The sequence below is a fragment of the Cardiocondyla obscurior genome, linkage group LG17, assembly GCF_019399895.1.
Source record: "Cardiocondyla obscurior isolate alpha-2009 linkage group LG17, Cobs3.1, whole genome shotgun sequence".
Lineage (NCBI taxonomy): Eukaryota > Metazoa > Arthropoda > Insecta > Hymenoptera > Formicidae > Cardiocondyla > Cardiocondyla obscurior.
Genome location: NC_091880.1, coordinates 3,579,599 through 3,599,743, shown reverse-complemented (window position 1 = coordinate 3,599,743; position 20,145 = coordinate 3,579,599). Strand labels below are relative to the sequence as shown.

General features: G+C 44.8%; 1 protein-coding gene across 1 annotated transcript in view; it reads right to left on the bottom strand.

Moving 5' to 3' along the window:
- The window catches only part of Smc5 (structural maintenance of chromosomes 5), a 79,712-nt gene extending 64,035 nt beyond the window's left edge, over window positions 1-15,677 (bottom strand). The window contains exon 1 of the mRNA XM_070668252.1: window positions 14,980-15,677. The gene's annotated coding sequence lies outside the window, so the exon portion shown is untranslated. The remainder of the gene's footprint in view (window positions 1-14,979) is intronic.
- Window positions 15,678-20,145: the final 4,468 nt, after the last annotated feature.

The window sequence follows — 20,145 nt, the reverse complement described above, 5'->3', positions numbered from 1 at the left end:
CGCGGTAATGTTAGTTTTTGATAACTTATGTCGATGCAGCATCGTTTTCTCGGCTACCTTCAGTAAATAACAGCAATTTTATTATCAAACGTCTTCTCTAAACGATTAAATATCACGTTACGGTATTCTCCAAGCAGTTTTAATTACTATTCACGCCGGTTAATTATTTTCGGGTATTTTTACGAGAAGGGAAAAAGAAAGAGAGAGAGAGAGAGAGAGAATTCTCGCGATACTGTTACAAAAGTGCAGTTCATAGAAATGCGTATTGATTTCTGTCCGTGCTTAGATCGCCGGGCCGAGTTTCTCATAGCGCGCGTTCCATTGCATCCTCCGCGAACTCCGGCCACACCTGTACGGTTACGAGGAGACGGAAGACTTCCGGTCCCTCCGAGTGAAACGAGTTGTCGTTAAACGCGCGTGGATCCATTCACTCCGCGAGCGTGGCGCAAGAAGTTCATTCAGCCGACTCGCACGCTTGCCGGCCGCCCACGTGTCGCACTATGTGCGCATAGATCCGCACGTATGCACGAAGTTTGCCTCCGCGGGGTGTATTTACATACTGGATCCGCTATCGGCGACGACACCGGAATAGAGAGGACATCTTCTCTCGCCAATGCGCGAGATCGCGCACACGGAGTCACTCGTTTGGATGTTAATACGACAGAGCCAGGCGTTGAATCACCCCGCACGAAGATAAGCGAACGCTCGATACTTCTTAAAATCGAGTTATAATGCGTTTCGATGCGGTCGCACGACGGGCTCTGAATAATCACGCACGCGGCGAAAAATATGAAAATTATCCCCGTCTTAAAATAAGTCTTTTTTTCTTTCCTTTTTTTTTTTTTCTCTCAAATATAAATACGTGAATAAATAATTATACCAAACGCAAAACACGCCACGCGTATATATTATGCATTAAAGTAGTAATAAATAGGAGAGATGGAAAATGTTTCAGGAATAGAGCTTGATCGTGGCTGTGCCTGTATAATAAGTCGTAAATTGTTTAACGCGTCGTATCGCAATCATAAATGCGGGAACAATTTTATGTTGCCGAACGAAATAAAAACTCTGACGTCGCTTCTTTAATCGGCTTTGCTCAAGGGCCGAATAAAACGAAACAATACTCTTTTTCGCTTTGTCGGTTGTCCATCAATGGATCTCTGTCAGCTGTATCTGGCAAGCGATTTACGAGCGAACGACGCGTCACGCGGCTCTGCGTTGTTCTCGACATTTGGGAGGAGCGAAAGTCGCGACGGTGACTTTCGATTGGCTGGACCAGCGGACCGGTAGGCACCGAGATAATTATACCGCCGCGATAAATTAGCTCGGCATGTCACACGCCGCGCGAAACCTGTCTCGGGACACGGGGGAAACCTTGTCCGGTCCGCGAGATTTCACGGCAACCAATGGAGGTATCCGATCGGATCTCGACCGGTCGAGATACGCCGATCAGCCTGAGTTTTATTGATTCACGATCTCGTGTACGTAGTACGCGCCCATTTCGCGTTAAGAAACTTCTCGTGCAAAATTTGACAATTGAAATAAGCGTATTAACTTGACAATTAAAATAAAGGAATTAATTTCTAGATCGAGGAATACGACAGCTGAACTAAAATATGAATTACAATCGACTTTGTTACACGGCGAGAAAAGTATCCCTCGAGTGATATCGCTTAAAATATTTATAATAGACGAAAAACGAGCGAACCGTAGACCATTGACTTCGTTTAAGATCGTAGATTAAGGCGTAAGCAGAACTCGCTGGCGGGCAAAAGTAAAGTTTGCGTTGCGATATACGTGTATATCCATGCGTATCGCGTTCATAATTTGAAATCGCAATACTGGGGAAAAAGCATCGGAGCCATTAGAGCATGAATCATAAATAATTGCCCCGAAAATTCCTTACGATCTACAATGCGATCGCGCCCTTTCCCGCCGCGAGGTGATAAATTCGAGTTCACGGACGCTATAATACATCCGCCCACGTTAGACTTGACAAAAAATCGACCTGTTCCCGCCGTTCATTTTAGATTTCAGATTAGACCGCGTACCGTTGAACTTGTTTTTAACTGGCCGGTGATCTATCGAGGCATTCCATTTTCCCTTCTCGAGATTTCATCGCGTTTTCTTCTGTACACTGTGAGTTTAATACCGTTCGATCATTAGTCACGTGTATCTAAATACGTAAAAAATCGACACCTTATCTTAGACCGCGAATGAATACCTAACAAAGTTCCTATATAGAAGCTAATATCTCTAAGAGAAGCCAGGCTCGACTTAACGTCTTCACGCGGCAAGTGAAACAAAGCTGAAATCTCGAATAAATAAAAATTTAAATAAATTTATTTATCCGAGAATAAAGTAAAGGATATTGATTGCTATACCACGTGATATACTCGCGTCATATCGCCCACGCTATCTCGAGGGAAATTATCATGTCGATGTGTTTAAAATACCGATAAACATGTCGTTGAGATACAGCCGCGAGAAGCATCTTCTTCCTCTTGCGCACCTTCGACCGATAAACCTAAAGTAAATTCCAGCGAAATCGTCGATAAGACGAGGGTCGACGTAAGTTTCTCGGACGCGCACATGTTTCCGCGCTGTATCGCGAAAATCCACGACATTTAGTAACGTACGTGCGAACTGAGACGCGGCCGTAAAAAGCCGGAGATGTACGCTGAAAAGCAGATATGGCATTTGCTGAGGCGACGGCAGCTAGCGAACGCGACTTTAGCGTCGTGTTCGTCGAGTTTCACATGCGCCGCATGTATTATATACCGCGCCGGCCGGATTGCCGATGACTGATTATTTTCTCCCCGTTCTCTCATCCCTTGCTTCTGCCGCCTAGGGTTACGTACGCTAGCCGTTGTCACCGCGGAAAATGCCATATCTGCTCTTCGGTGTACTGACGTTTTAAATTCAAGTAAATGCGAAAATTCTATCTCGTCAATAACGCAATAAAGATAATAAATAATTACGTGAATTATAAAATTATACCTTTGCACATTACACGCGGTGCAAATGTGACGAGAAATTTATTTACGTGTCCCCGCAAACACGAAACTAAGCGTAATAGTTTTTCGTAATAATTCTTATATTAGTTTTTCATTTAAAATTAAAATTTATAATAATGTGAAGTAATGGAGAAACGCACCATTACGCGTACTTCGATTGCGAGCGCCGAAGAGGTGGACCGAGTAATCAACGAAAGCTCGCTCCGGAGCGTTCCTGAAGACGCGCCGCTATCGGCACCGTTATCATCGTCGTTCGCAAATACAAACTACGACACAAGGTGCATAACGTTGTATATCGCGCATAATAATCCGCGACGCGCTGTACGGCCGGTTCCAGCAGTAACAACGGGACTTAAGGCGATCGCAGCCGCGTTATATATTTGGCGTTTACGCATTCAAATTGTCCTGTAACAACATGTAAAGCTCTCTTGCAAAACGCTTTCACGAGGCAAGCGGATTTCTTCCGCGCGAAGGCACTGCGAGAACGTACGTGTATTCGGATAACGGGGCTACGGATAACAATTTGTTCGCGTGTTCGCCCATTTAAAAGACAATTCGATATTTTAAAAGCTCATTAAGTACGTAACAAGGTTCTTTCGGCAAGTTTTTTTATTTATTTTTTTTTTATTTTTTATTACTTTACCTTGCAGATTAAATACGCGTTTTTTTTTATTCTACGGTAAATTTTTTGCAGGACACCTTCGAAATTATATTTCGAAATTTTTGATTAGATTTTTTTATTATTAATATTTATGTTAAGTATTTTGCACAACGTGTAGAGAACTTAAGATTTTTTTTTTAACTGTATCACAAGACTTTCTCGCGCAACGATATTCTAGAGCGCATCTTGGCCTACTTTTTCGATTTCCTTTTCAAACGGAAATTTCTCGTCACCGTAAGGAGTCCCGCTAAATACAGTGATGCATCCGGTCCTGCAAAAAAGATCCCACTTTGGGCGGCCTCCTTCGGCACAAAACTCGGTCGGATTGAAAATAGATGAGCTCTCGCGAAGGGGGGAAAAAAAAATATTAATAAATGGTGGGTGAGCCCTATTTCCTGGGATCGGATCCTTATGTGGGGTACCGACAGTCAGAGGGAAATACCGTTAACCGTCATCGATAATCGACAGGCTCGATCGTCCTTTGTACGCGACAAAGCACGTCTTTACATCTTCCGGAAGTAATACTTCGTTCAGATCTCGCCCGTCCTTTTTTAAGGTCAAAGGCCTATATACATGAATATCGACGTATATGCGCAAGAAAAAAAAAATCATGTGTTAGTATCGCGTGACGCGTAATCAAATTACAGATAGTCAAAGAAATCTAACCATATATACGATTATTTATATAATAAAATCGGTGCTCTCGTTATAAATTTCGATTTCACTGGAATAATTTTGCAGTTGCTTACGATAACGCGAGATACGCTCGGTCGTGGAACAATCAGCACCTTGTGTCGCACGTGTGCTTTTTACATACAAACTGTTACGAGTACCATTACGCCGATCGCATTTATCTCGCACTTAGGCGAACCCGAAATGTCTCACGCGATAAACGACGTCGCAACGCTTGGGCCGACTGCGTCCGTGGCTCTCGCGATAATTTTCTATAGAGCCAGCCACAAAATATATTTTTCGTCATCGCTCTCGACTTTATTACACCGTACTAAAGACTTCCGCGGACTCTCGATCACCCGCAGCCACGATCGTCTGAAATTAATCTCCTCTCCTCCCGTAGAGAAGAGTCATCGGTCGACGCGAGCGCCTTCCGAGATCGTTAATCGACGATTTACGCAATCGCGTTTCGTAACGGTTGCCCCGTACATCTGCCACCTACACGCCTTGGGACAGAAATTATCCTAATGACGGTCGAGGGCTGTTTATAACGCCTCAAATTGATTCCGCCGCCTTGTGGTTTCGGGCAGCGTGTATATCCGAGCAGTCAATCACTCTCTCGGTATATATCCCTCATAACAAATTCTATCTGCTTGTAACAGCAAGAGATTGGCAAGCATCCCGGCGTGAATCATAAAGTACGTGGCAAGACATATATCTGCGATCATTATCTCTAAATAACGTAAAGGTAACCGAGGCAAAAATTATCGCGAGTTAAAGCGTTATAATCGTTAAACGGCGTAATGTGTCGAGGAAACAGAAAATTGCAGATCTACTTTAACATCGAGCTAAATATTTTACTAAGATATGATGAAAATTTTTTAGCTAAAAGATTGAAGTGACAAATAAAAAGTAAATTAGCTTGTATTTTTTTTCTTTCTCTCTTTTTCTCTCGATAAAAGTTTCGAATAAAAATACCTTAATAAGTTTGTGATTGCAAGAAATAGATAGAAAAAAATTTTTATTGAAATTTGTTATGTCGACGGTATTGATGGTTAAATGAAAAATTCTATCCGCGCCTCTGTAAATTTCTGCCCGTATATATGTGTAGATAACAGCAGTTTCCGGTTACATATAACGCGGTGCCAGACTGTTACGTGGCGTCTCGTCGCAAAATCACGCAGCGTAATCGCGACTTGGAACTCAATATGGAATAGAGATCTCGAATGTTTATGGCATTACTACGGCAGGGGATTACTCCCAGCGACAAGGAACAGTTTTCTGGAGCGCCCGTACCGTAAAGCACCGGGCGAAATCGCGCGTCTCGAGTTTCGACGTCGCGACGTTTCGAAACGCTGCGCGAGATAGTATACGGCCCGTATTAGATGTAAACTATCAAATAAAGCTTCGCGGATCTCGCTCGCCACGGGCTCGAAGTTAGCTCGATGTCTTGTAACTACAATAGCACAAATCATATCGTTGTCCCAAGATACTACATCTATATTTAACGAAATAATATTAACTCCATACGTCTCGTTAGCCGTCCCCCGCATATATTTATGCGCGCTTTCACGTGTACACGGACAGACAGAAATAAAGGGATTTTACTTTGACATTTTTACATAAAAGTAAACGTTTTAATTTTTTTTTTGTACACATTGCTTCGTTTATAAATATCTCCTTAACATTATGATTCGCGAAATGTCTTTAGCACGTAATAGTCCGCGCAAAATTGCACGGATTAGTTTCGCGTAAAAGTCGTCTAATTATCTGTGCACTAGCGTCAGGACCGAAATAGCGACGTTTCCTAGGTAAAAACTATCTTTTATTATGGCGCACCGCCGACCCTCGAACGCCCGTATTAAACGGGCACGTGCGCACGTGCTCGTAATTAACTCATTAGTTTAGCACAATGAGTCGCTAAACCTGCCGTCTAACCGATTTGAATCGCGCCGTGATTTTAACGGTCGGTGTAAACGTGAGGAAAAAGGGATCGCGATAGTGGCTTGCCGCACGATGGATAGCGTGTTATTTAACATGCTATACGCGAGAATGAATGGGTGGAATAATAAAACTGAGATTAAAGCTATCTCTCATTGCTTAACACAATTTAGTCTAATTCGTTCCATGTATTCTCGAATATATCATTTTAATTCCTATTTCTGAGGATAAAAGAAAGAATAATATCGGACGATAAACAATTATTTTCAATTTTTATTAACCGCTTCTTGCTTTCAATCGATCCAGCTTTAAACTCGAGACACTAATGCAATGTGTAATAAAAAAAAAAATTATAAAAAAATTATGAGAAGTCACGCGAGTAATAAGTGGAAAGGATTGCTCGGATTGCACTCGCGAAACTTCATCCCGTCTAAAGACACACCTGTAAGCAAAGCCATCAATTGCCTCGCTCGCGCAGTCATTTGTCGTGCCCAGTAACCGTCGATTAATATCTTCGAGAAACGAGCGCTCTCCTTCTAGCCAGCGAAGAACGGCGATATTATTTTTTTTTTCGCGTTCGCCCAATGAACAGTCGGCATTTATTGCTGTCACTGTTACGATCTAAAACGACATATCCAAGCGCGGCTCTATTACCGTAACAGCCGCGTGTATTTTAATTTCTACGACATTTCGACATAACTCCGTACTTGATCTCGAGAACAAATAATTTTAGACAATTTAATTTTAAAACGTGATTAATTAAATTAGACTGATATTAGGCATCTATCGAACGATCGCCGAATAAAATTGATTCGAGTTGCGCTACGCGAAATCAGTTTCCCCGATGCGGGACTAATCGCACATTCGCGCGTGTGAGTCTCTTCATGTACCGCGCTCTTTGTCGAACGATTAGCTGCCGTAATCCGAGTCTCGCATTCGATAGCACCCATTAACGGTCCATTACTGCCCCGCGAACGGGAACGGTTCACCTGTCCGGCGCCACGGGTTAATAAATCATACGGTTTTTAAAAGAGAGAAGAGGAAGCGAAATAAAATAAAATAAAAAAAATAAAATAAAAGAAATTAAAAAAAAATAAGAAGAAAGGAGCAAGGTCTCTATAGAAAGAGAGTCCTTCTTTCGCGCTTTCGATCGCATGGCAATTCATGCGGTGTGTATACAGCGCTGATCATTAACCGACTATTATACGATGCTCTCGCGAGACTATTTTTTTTTTTTTTTTTCCTCAACGGTCACTACGTCTCGTTCTCGATCGCTAGGTGGAGAAGAAGGGAGCGGACACGGAGATCTCTCGGAGCATTCAGCCGACGCGTTACACTTGTTGGCCTCGCTTTGTTCGGGATCGTATGCCGCGTTACCACGGCCATTATTCATCCTAAGGGGTTGTCTACCCGGATACGTGCCCTGATACGCGAGCGTCGGCGGTCCTCCTCAAGCTACTTGTCGGTTCAGAGGAATAATCCGGCTCGCCGATCAAATCGCTCGTTAACGTCCCCGGTGTACGCGCCCTGTTTGTTCGGTCCCCGAGCGTGTCACGAATGAGACAAGTCGAGTTCGAACTTACGTAACTGTAACGGCAGGTAAAAATTTTTTACGCTATCGACGCGATGAGTTATATACATGTCGATTGAAGCAAAGGAATCATACCTCCCCCGAGTTACTAAAAAAAAAATTTAAACACTTCCTAATTTAAAAACTAGCCGCGTTAAATTGATTCGCGTTAGATCATTACTCTGCGTGGACGAAAAATGTATGTTAACGTTCTTAATTCATTAATCTGTCTTTAAAAAAAAGCAGGGCAAAATTGTCAGAAGCCTCGAAGCGCGCGTAAGTAATAACAGGGTGTGGAGAAAGAGCTGCCAAGGTCGCACGTAAAAATATCTCGCCCCGAGTCGAGATAATGATTCCAGGCGCGTGTTGGTCCTCTCATAAATCTCTGGCCATTTACGGGACAGATGTGCCGATAACTCGGGCGCGGTTTCACGTTCGCATCTCTCTCGAATCTATATAGTCTTGGCGTGAGCCGAGACCTCTGATTATTAAAGTCGGAAGAATGCTGGTTAAAAGGCGGCTGTGCGAGAATAGGCGGCAAGAATTAAATCGTATTTACGAGACACGAAGGGAGGGGGAGGGCCCGAGGGGAATAGAAAAAGCTCCGAGCTGATTTTACAACCTGGCGCGGAAACGTTTGACACGACGATCACGATCAAGTATATTTCGCGTTAGATTCATTTCCTGAAAGTTATTCATTCGAATTTTTTTTCCCCATGTTTTTACCTCGCAAATTTATAACTCGCGTTCATTTATAATGATTAGTTAATGATACTTCTGTACAAGACAGACAATGCATCTTTCGTAAGTGGTTATTACTGTAAGTATGCCGGCTAGCCGTCGGACACAAACGAAACGCCGAGTATCCGATCCGGCTCGCGTAAGAGGAGAGGAGAGAAGAGCGGGAGGCTGCAATCCGTTTCGGGATAAAGTAATACACGGCGTAATCACAAAATGCCACGTCATCGAGTGAACAACGAGTGATCTATCGACGTGATCATCGGCACGGCCGATGATACGCTGCCGCGCTGAGGGCCGGAGGAGAAGAGAGGAATCGCCGCGGCGACTAGGCGCTGAATCATCGCGCTCCGACGTCGAAGGATGCACCTGCGGGACTCCCACGCGGCGAAATCGGGGAAGAGTCATCGCCGAAGGCACCGGAAAAATCTCGCGTACAATGCGCGCACACGTACGCGTGTCCAGCTCGTGTACGTATCCGGCGAAAGGGAAAATGCAGGCGTAACGATCCCACAGTTTTAATTACATCGACGGGGTTCGGGAAGCGCGCCCCCGCGGCGCACACGGTTCGCCGGGGAATATTTCCAATTATTCGACGCCTAATTAAATATCATTCTTAACGACGTACGTGTCGCCGTTGAAAAAGTAATGGCCGCGCCGTTAATGAAGACGTAGGCCGCGCGCCGACGAGGTGTTGCGTTTATTAATGAACGCCGGACCTTCTACGCCCGTCTTCTTTCTCGTTCTTATTTCGGGCGGGTCGTCGGCACAATGAAATTTTTCTCGAGCGGTATCAGGAAGCAATCAGTCATCGCAGCTATTGCGCGGATAACGTAATTGATATTTGACGCGTTACAGTATTATTTATCATCTTAATTTGGATTAGCGAGATTATCTACCTTTCTTCACGCATCGGTCGCTTTCATACTCGTTACGCGTTATCTCTACGAAAAGTAAAGCCAGAATAAAGTGACTGTGAGCTGCGGCGGATAAAGAAAAAGAATGGCCCGCGCGAGTTCGTCAAGATGCAATTCCGCGTCGGCGACTTTCCCAACCCGCGCGGTCCAGAAATCCTCCTACGCTGCGACCGGACATTACGTATCGTTTTTAAATGCGAAACGCGTTACGTGCCGCCGCCGTCGCGGATCGTTTCTGCGGGCGAGATCGGCAAAAAGTTCTGGGGCCGTTACATCGCGCGGTTAACGGGCTTCGGTAGCTTTCTCGCTCTTCTCGTCAGCTCCACCCTCCGCGGGTTTCTTATTGTCCGCACCGCGCGCTCGCCGATCGGGCCTTATCTCGCGGTCTCGCTCCCTCCGGAATCCGAAGGAGGATTGCGTGTGGACGGGGAACGGTGCGCCGCAAAACTAATAACAACGGCTCGGCAAACACGCAATTACGGCTCGACGGCGCGGCATGAGCCGCGCTACCGCATTACGACGTGCCCCCGAACGAAATCTCGTTTTCGCGTCCGCGGCCGTCGCGAGAAAAAAAAAAAAAAAAAATTGACACCGCGAAACGAGTCCCCCCGATACTTCCGTTAACAGGCTCGAAAAGGCACGCGGTCTTTTTAAGGGTCAACCTTCTGCATTTTAATCAAGCAAGGAACGGCAACGTGATTAACGTTTGACGCGAGCATCCTCGAAGATCCGAATATATTTAATGTCGCATGGAATTAAAACAACGTTCGCTCGATTAATTACGGTAAACGAAGGACATTTGTATTTCGATTAAATCTCTTTAACAATGAAAATGCCCGAAGGTAATCGCTAAGAGACCGGCAATTGTTTGAGTGATACGTTATTGTGTACGTGTAACTTAATTACGCACATGCGCGATTCTACGATTAAAAACTGTCTTTAGAGATTAGAAACATTGAAGTTACAAGATATTTTCAGTAACGAGAGTTAATCAATTGGTATTCGATCGATAGTTAGACGGCACAATGCTGCGATTGTTAGTCCACGGTTCACCTTTATCCTTTGCATACGATCGTTTGCATAAATTTCGTTATAGCGTGCGTCGATGGTATTTTAAATAGATTCCGCTCGTGGTCGAGCCGGAAAAGAGTCGAAGAGTACTTTTGCCATGCGACCTTTCCTGCCTTTCTCTCTCTCTCTCTCACTCTCATCAGAACGCACGCAGGTGCATGGGCTTTCGCGCTTACGATATACGTTCGTTGCGGAGGCGACGAGCCAAAAGAGTAACCATTAATTTCATTGAAAACGCGTTAGAGACCTATAATTGTCTATTGATCACCTCAAAATTTTTCTAATCGTATATGCGTCATAATAATTCCGTAACCATTCCGTATACGACACACTGTGCGTCTAAATAAAAAAAAATTAAAAAATTAAAAAATATTATTTCATAAAAAGGTTAGTTTATTTAAAATAAGATTAGAAAACGACGAGAGGTTTTATATAATAAACTTTACGCGATAAGAAAATCGCGTATTCTCATGATCGTAATTGAAATATTACGAGATATCTGTTCGGCCTCGTTATTATTGCAAGATTATCCAAGAACAGTACCCGGGGGAGACAATGCAATAATAATAATTAAGAACGCGTGATTACGAGATCATTGTTCGCGACGTTCGCGCCGATACTTTTAATATCACGGAATGATTCGCAGGTCAGGCCGTTATTTATTCGTCGGAATAAGCGCACGTCGCATTAATTTATTTCGATACGTTCTCCGCAATACCTACGAGAGGGATATATCGGTCATAGTCCCACAGGTGCGATCGAGAAAGTCGTCGATCGTATCGAAAGGCAGCTCACGGAAAAGTTCAATTCCCTGGCGCCATGTACATCTGGCTCGGTATAACATCTAACACTGGCGTTAGGCGCGTTCCGTGCACGTTACAATGTTTTCGCAGGACAGTCGTGGAAAAAAAAAAAAAAAGAAAAGAAAGAAAAAATAAAAAAAAAGAACCGGCAACGTGAAAGCGTGTCACCAAGATTATACAGAGATAATGTTTGTTTAAGGTCTATTGAACGGCACGGTATTTTTCATTCGTACAGCTAGTGTTCTAATGTAGATCATTTTTAAATTGAAACCCCGCAGTCGACGATGTCGCAAGTGCATTCAGTTTCTATCGCATCCCCTTTAATAAAGACCATATCTGATCTTATAACGCCGTCAGATCTTTTTCTCTTTTGAAACACAAGACGCGAGGCTGGTTGTTCTAGTTGCGTGCTGTTGAAGCACTTCAATGGATACTATTGACAAAGAAAATATTCCCACGAGAGAATTGCACGCTCTGAATGTGCTTAATTGAATTCGATGATCATCGCGGATATGTTCAACGCCGCGTGTGCCACGAGCACGGCCGAAAGGTAAAGAGTATCAGTTTGGTGGAAACACAATATACAGGAAGTAATGAGAAACGTATCGCAAGCGTGTATCTTTCAAACGGTTCAAGAAGTGCCCTAAAATCCTTAACCTTACGAGTAATAATGAGAGCACGCTAACGTTATGAACTTCATAGGCGTCTAACTTCTCTTTTGCAGCGAGCAAAATACGTTAACAAGTTTAAACGTCACCACAAATAATTTAATTTTTAATACAACATTAATATGTAATAAAAAAAAAAATTCTTATTAAATTTTAAATACCATTTATATTTCTAAAAATTAAAAAACAATATTTCTTTTCTTTTTTATGCAGTATTATTACAACTAAAATAATTTTGTATTTTACAGTGAATAAAAGTTAGATAAAATATTCTTCTGCTTAATCCGAGAGATCCGAGAGAAGAGAAAATTCTTAAAGGACTACTTGAAACGTCTAAAGCACGGCGAATCCCGCAAAGAGGACGCCTATGATTTTCTAGCGTTAGAGATCCGACAGGATTCGGTTATCGGCGCTATCGGGCATGATAGATGGCGAGTGGTGGCCACGATAAATCACCGGCTCACACTATACGAGGAGAATCTACGAGACCTGTCCGACTCTTCGGCTGTCGATCAGCGGCGCAGGCGGGAAACGGCGTGGCTGATAACGATCGACGACGAAAGTATTAATTATTATTTGCCGCTCGTGCCTTTCAATTTGTTTTGTTGCGCCGCGCCGGCACCGTTTCACCTCGCGAAAGTGACGAGACCCCGCCGGAACGATTTTGCACGCCGACAATAAATCACGGACGGGATTTCGCTTCCATAACGGTACGAATTCGCGTGCGCGAAGGTGGGTCCTTCAGATCGGCGAACAATCGCGCGAAACTTTACTCGAGAAAACGCTAATACATCATTTACAACAGTATAAATATGAATATATCAAAGAATTTCAGAGTGATACATTCGAGGCGTTTAAAAAAATCCTGTCGAACTCTAGTGAGATCTCAAAGAAAAAAAAAGAATCAATAAAGTTAAAGATAGGTAGCCGGATAATAATCAGGGATCGTCGTAGCTTCGAGCGAAGCGTCGCAGATTGCACGTTGCAGTCAAAAGCTGCACCGAGGAAGACGATCCACTTCACACCTGGAATTAAGTGGCGCGAAACAGCCCCGTAATTATGCTCTAACTCTTATGACTTAATCTTCCGGCGCGAGAGAATAGCCGTGACGAGCTGACGAGCATCGCGTACAGTTTCAACTTATGTGCAGCTTGCACTTGGCCCGTTTCTAGCCATTCGTTGATACGTCAGCAGTCCTTAATTATCGAAATTATCTTCCGAAAGAATTCCCGCCCGCGTGTATCTCGCGATAATTACGAATCGTCCGCGGCGCCGTTTGAGCAGCGGCTTTAACGCTTTCGTAATCGGTTACGAGGTTTATTTGCGAGCTCAGGATAATTTTCATTAATTGCGCGTTGAAACGCTCTGGAAATCTGACGATATAATCGTTCGTACAGTGGCAAAGTTGGACGTATCGCGTAGGAGTGCCCGCGATATTAAATTAAATAATCGAATGCAAAAAAAATTTGAAGATAAAATTAATTAATTTCAGTTATTCTTCTTTTTTAATTAATCCCACTCTTGCCCTTTCTACCATTAGAAAGTCACTCCCAGGAATAAATAATTAAATAATACAGTTTCATATCGTTGCAATTTTTAAGACGACTGAATGAATTAATTCCACAGTAATTAAGTCTCGATTTTTCGCATTCGCAGATTCTTTTCCTACTCGACCTTTAAATTTCTATCTCTATCGACGAAATCGCGATCGATACACACCTGTTAAGAGATTGTGCAACGCGTACATACCGAATGAGGGAAATCTCGCGAATCACGGCGGCGACCTGCAACGTCGTATACGCAATCGGCGCCGCTAATTATCGACGTAGATAATTGGTATCCGCGCGGTGAATCGATCAAATTTCCAGCTGTGGGTGCGGTGGCCTACCAGGTCGCGGCTACCGCTCGCTTTTGCCGTGCGCCGACTCGCTTGTTCAAGAGATGAACCCGCGCCACCGGTTTTTTTTTTAACTCTCGAGGAATCTCGCGACGCTGCAACGGCGACTGCGCAACGCAGAGTGCTTATCAAGTCATCAGAGCGCTATTACGTCCCGCGCAACATTTGTTCGACCCCGAGAGATTCTGGAACTTACTTTCGTTTGCGCGAGAAGTGAAACAATCGCGGCCAAGACGGTTGATCAATTTCGGCTCTCGGGTGAGCACGAACGGGCTCTTCGTTCGTTCGTTCGAGCGTATCAGACGGGTGCCTGCCCGATATTACCGCGAGCCGCCCTCCCCGCGACCTCCCACGTAATAATTAAAGGGTCGTAGGTTAATTAACGGCTGGTCGAACGGTGAAAAAGTGAACGTTCGCGTACCGGGATGCATCGTCGTTTTCCCCGCCGCTGCGGGGTGGCCCTGACGAGAGGAGTAATACCGAGTATCTCGATCGAGCGATTGCATCCGAATACTTTGCATAATTACTGTATCGCGAAGCTGTGCGACTTCAGTGCGCCAGCAAGTTTTTGGCTCTCGTCAAAAATCGCATTTTAATTTTTCCCTAGCCTACCATAATTCTCTCCGCATTTTTACGACATAATTCCTCTCCGATAGTCGAATAAATAATTAATTTTATATTTCTTTTATAATTTTATATTATTTTATTAAATAAATGAATTATCGTTGCGCTCGAGTGCAACGTTACCGTTTCTAGTGAGACCAAGTGCAGATAAAAAAAAAAATAAAAAATTAAATTAATTACAGAAGAATATAAGCTACGATTATTTTTAATTAGATTCAATAATTACTATCTTAATAATTTTTTATCGAACTCGGACCACGCGTTGTGAGTGTCGCATATTTTACCCTCCCGCAATATTCATCTTCTACGAGGATTACTTTTTTCCTCGACGCAAACAAAGTAAAGCGTACAATAAAAAAGTGATCGAACGATCGCAAGTGTGACAAGTAAATTAACTCACCGGAATGCTGCCTCCTGGACGCCGGCGTCGTCGCTCACAGGAACGCGGCTGACCTCAGTTCAGCAGGTAATTAATCTCGCTGGCCGCTGCGGACTTGGTGGCTGGTTCTCTTTGCAGTCCTGGATCACCGTCACCACACACATCACTCGCGGATCGTTCTCGAATGACTTGACGAAACGAGTACCCGACCGACAGTCTCTTTTTAAGGTGATATTGCTTAGCAATATGGCATACGGCTCAGCGTCACCATGCACATAATTCGCGGATCCTTCTCGAAAGACTTGAAGAAACGAGTACCCGACCGACGAACTCTCGTTTCAGTGATATTACGTACCGATATGTCGTACGGCTCGCGAACTACTTCGCAGTCAGTCAAACACTCCTGAGTTCTGATACTCGGCACTTGAAGCATCGATCCTTTGTTCTGACTCGATTAAACTGGCTCAACGCGACGGACACTTGTTGCGTAGCTGCTTCGTGCACGATGACCGGGACGTTGATGCGTGAGCACACAAAATGGCACCTGCGCGTTACCAAAGTCGTCGCGAGGTAACCTGTTGGTCGGCGGGTGGTCACTCGTCGCCCATTACTTCTCACCACTCGATTCAGATGCTCGGGGCGACTTCATAGACAAGATGTTCGGATAATTGTCATATTCAGCATTGCACGAGCACTGAGATTCGCAAGGAGACTTCGTGTTGATGAACGCGTTGGCCTTGACCTCCACCCACGATTACCGAAAAACGACTGCGCAACACTGGCGATGAGCAAGCACTTACTCGTTTCTCCCACTAAGCCGTACCTCACGCCACGTCACGTGACCTCATTCCACCAATCGCAAGGCACGGCAGCGGGCCAGCCTGGCTGAGCCAGCCTGGTTGCCGAATCGGCAGAACTGCGGAAGCGCTTGACCAGAGTGGACTGTTGCAACCACCCAGCCGTCTCAATTAACGACGTATTTCGCAACGGTGGAAATATTCTACGGACATTACGTGGACGCTTCCTACGTCGGACGAGTATGAAGACGTCGAGCTGAAGCCACGACTAAACCTAACGGCTTGCACAATGCGTCGCATCTCTTTATACAACGCGTTGATTAGTTCGCGAAGGAGCAAGATGCTCGAGCGGCGGTAAGACATTAATGCTTGTTCGAAGTTCAATTCGGTTTTTACGACTCGCCACGCTCAGTGTGCCGAATACATTCGCGTATCGAAGACGTAGCTGGGATTATTTTTTGGAAGGTCACTGTATCGCGATCGATTGTTTTGTCTCGGGAACAAGCTGCCGCGGTGGAAAAATACTCCCACAACACGACCTGTACCAATGACGCGATAGGTTTATTTTTAAGGCTATCCTACATGTTACTTCGTCCGATTTGCGACTCATTTCATGGCCGTGGTGCCATCTCTCGTCCGTCTCGTTACTCCGTGTCCGATCGCCATCTTGTGCTCCATCTTGTCTTTGTAATCGCGATATTAACGAACGCGGAAAGAAGTCTCGCGAGTACTGAAGCCGGGTTAAAGTAATTAACAGTTACTGTCGTCGTTGTTTCCCATATTTCAAGACTGTCGTATAAGGCACGGGCGAGCTGTATGTACCGAAGTAACGCGGTACGTATCGAGTGAATCATAAATTGACTGTAGTTGTGACTGTGGCAGAGATACGGCGAAAGTGCGGCAAGACGACGACGACGGCGGCAGGACGACGGCGGCAGGACGGCGGCGGCAGGACGGCGGCGGCAGGACGACGGCGGCAGGACGGCGGCGGCAGGACGGCGGCGGCAGGACAACGGCGGCAGAACGGACAAAGATGCATCGACTGGTGAGTAACTATCTATCTCCTTTCTTACGATTTGGGTACTTCGACATGATAACTGACTGCATTCTCGCGCTGTGCTCCATGCCGACGTATGCGTGTCCCTCGGGAACCGAGGTCCTCGTTCGTGTCTCGCGAGTCAAGAAACGTCGTTCCACACGACCGCGTTTCCCGTCACCGCGGCCTAAGGTAAATGGGAAAAAGCCCCGGATCAGTCGGTGCACGAGGAAGTACGCGAGCGCGGAAACCGCGGGACGCGGAACGTTGATCTATGTTCCGACTCGATAATGATTTCACGATTCGAAAGCAATGCGAGTTACTTCTATCGCTGCATACGCCAAGAGCGCAGAAATTCCTCGGTCTTGATACGTTTCTGTTCACGTAGATTTACTTTATCCTTCGTTTAACTTGCTTTTTATTTTTTTCGCAAGAAAAAAATATAAAAAAATTAAAAAAAGAGTTAGTCTTTCAATTCGCAACATCTGGAGCTATATAAATTTTTTTTAATTCACCGAGCTATAAAAAAATTATTATCCCAATTATTAAATACGCACATAGGTATACGCATTCGATTCAGTAGATTTATTCCAATCATATTTCCCTTCAGATTTCTTACTGGCAAAGATTTTGCAACGATATTTCAAACGCGTAAATTTTCTGCTTAGCTCTGCTAATATAATACATGCAGCGTAATCATATAACAAATTATCGGCAAAAGTGAACGCAACGGTCCATGCAGCTTCTTATTTACTTCATACGGCTGGAATTGGTAGGAATTTTAGTGCGCAATCAATTACCACTTCTATTTCCCGTTCGCGAGATATTAATCCTCGCTGGGCGTACATACTCGGCCGACTCGGGTATCATTCACAAGTAAATAACACGGAATTATAAGCATCTAGTTTTCTCGGTATAAAACGTACTTATCGTTGGGAAGCGGTTCACCGCTGCTATTAAGTCGTTAAATCCCAATACCGATTGTATCGAGGGTGGAATTCTTGTCGACAGGTACTGTTGAAGAGCGTAAAGAGAAAGAAAGAAAAAAAGATAAAAAAAAATAGGGAGAATTCTGACGCAAGTCGCGTTTCGCGGTAATATGAAAAATCACTCGGAAATGGAGACTATAAATTATCTCCAGTGATCCGTTATGATGCTTAGATAAATAAAGAGCAGACTTTTTTTTTATTCTACGTTTTTATCTATTCGCGCGAACGTATTGAAAATTTTCGAAGTCCGTCGAGGTATCATCCGTTCAAATAAAATCTCACCCGATGTTAGATAAAATATTAAAATGACTTACATAATTAGAAGGTGATAACACCCTCCGCGCGTAAATTGCCTTAACTTAATAATTTCAATCGGACCGCGCGTATCGCGCGGCGAATTGAGGACCGACCGACCGACCGACCGCGCGGATAATAAATATAAATCACGGCGGCGAATAAGAGAATGCGGGGATAATTCAAGCCGTACGCTGCCATTAATCCGTAAATCCGACAGCAAAATCGAGCCTTAAATTCAATCGATCGCACGAGAAGGGCGGAGCGCGCCGCTGCTCAGAGCGGAGCAAAAAGCACGGCCGGAAGTTGCGTTTCGTAGATAATACGGATGTACTGTTAGAAATTGCCGTGCGAATCGCGGACGCGATGTGTTGCGCCGACGACAGCCGGGTATTCAGCCGGGAGTACCGGCGGATAGTTATTATTTGTACCTGTCGATCGGAGAAGGCGCGTGTACGCACCGTCACGCGCGGCACTCCGCTACTTTTTCACGGCGCATAAAGGCGATCATTATTACGCGGCGGTGTGCACGTAACGAACGGTCGGGGCGGTCCATAATACACGAGCGATTGATAAAAGTACCCCTGGATCTAGATTATGCGCCGGAGCACAATGGGGGCCTCCGGGCGGCTTTCCGCCGTGCGTTCCATCGGGCGTTCGAGCACGCACGCATGCGAAGCGAGATGCGTTCTTAAAGTATCGGAAAATGCGTCGTAAATCATCTCCACGCGTCTGGCACGCGAGTCATTTTTGAACCACGCGAATAGCGGGCGCTTTTTAAAGTTCATTCGTTACCTGCACCAGTTTGGTAATTTTTATCAATATTAGAAAGCGAAGGAATTAATAAAAGCACGTTGAAATATTTTGGTATTGACGTGATCTCGTTGCGAAAAATTAATTTTTTTACTTCGTCGCCTCATCGTCGCCGCGAAAGGCGCGGACCCACGATCGACGGTGGCGATTAGACGGCGTGAGATTAAAGAGGATAAGTCGTTGCGTAAGTAACGGCACCGCGCTCGCGATACCCTTTATTTCGCGCCGCACAAATACGCGTCTTACGCGTGATCGATCGCGCCGCGTATTGCGGCCCATTAACTCCGTGATTTCAATTACTTTTCGATAAATGCGGCAACGGATACCACGGCGACTCGTCTGGTGCGAGGCCGCGAAAGCGGGGCGCCGCGGTGAGTGGGGAGAGGCGCCACGCGAAGGCGGAAAATATTGGCCGGCCGGCGAAACGGGTTCTTCAGATTAACCCACACGCACAGAATGATCGATCTTTTTGCGAAATGCGACCGATAATACGCTGGCAGCCGCGTTACGATTCGCGGGCGCGCGCGCGGACGAGGACTTTTCCCGGCGCGCAATATCATTCCTTGAGCCGCGCTTTTCATCGTCCATTAGCCCGAGCCGATAGCTACTCTCGCCGCACCGTGACAAATCAATTATAACGTGGGTAGAAAGTCGTTTTGCGGAATTGCGCGACGCTCGTTGTTTGCGCTCGGAAAAATCATAATGATCCGCCTTTATGAGCGTTTTCCGCCGTGATATTTCAATCGATACGGCGATAGCCGCCTTGAAATAGAATCCGCCGCTCGGTTTATCGCGTTTGCGCAACGTGGAAGACTGTTCGGATATACGCTACGATCGGGAAGTCGCGTATTTCGCATTGTGTTATATTTGTCACTGGTTACGCCACTATCTTGACGCAATAATCTCGAGAGTTTGTTCCTGTAATTGGGATAGCGAAAGAATTACGTTCGGAAGTGCAAGTTCTCTCGCGACAGAAAGTTCTACGCGCGATGAAGTAAATTAGAATATACGAAACAGCAGCATGGTGTAGGAGAGGAATATTTTTACCGAGCAGGATTTATCAGTTAAGGTCACATATACGTATTAACTGTTGGCCAGTTTGCAGCACGAGCTTCTCAATATCTTTTATTTTATATTACATCGTCATTAATATTTATAACACATATACGTATATTTTTTAAACAATATATCGAACTTAGCCAGAATATTGATTATCGCACTTAGAATTCTTAACGGTATAAATTATAATTCTAAATTC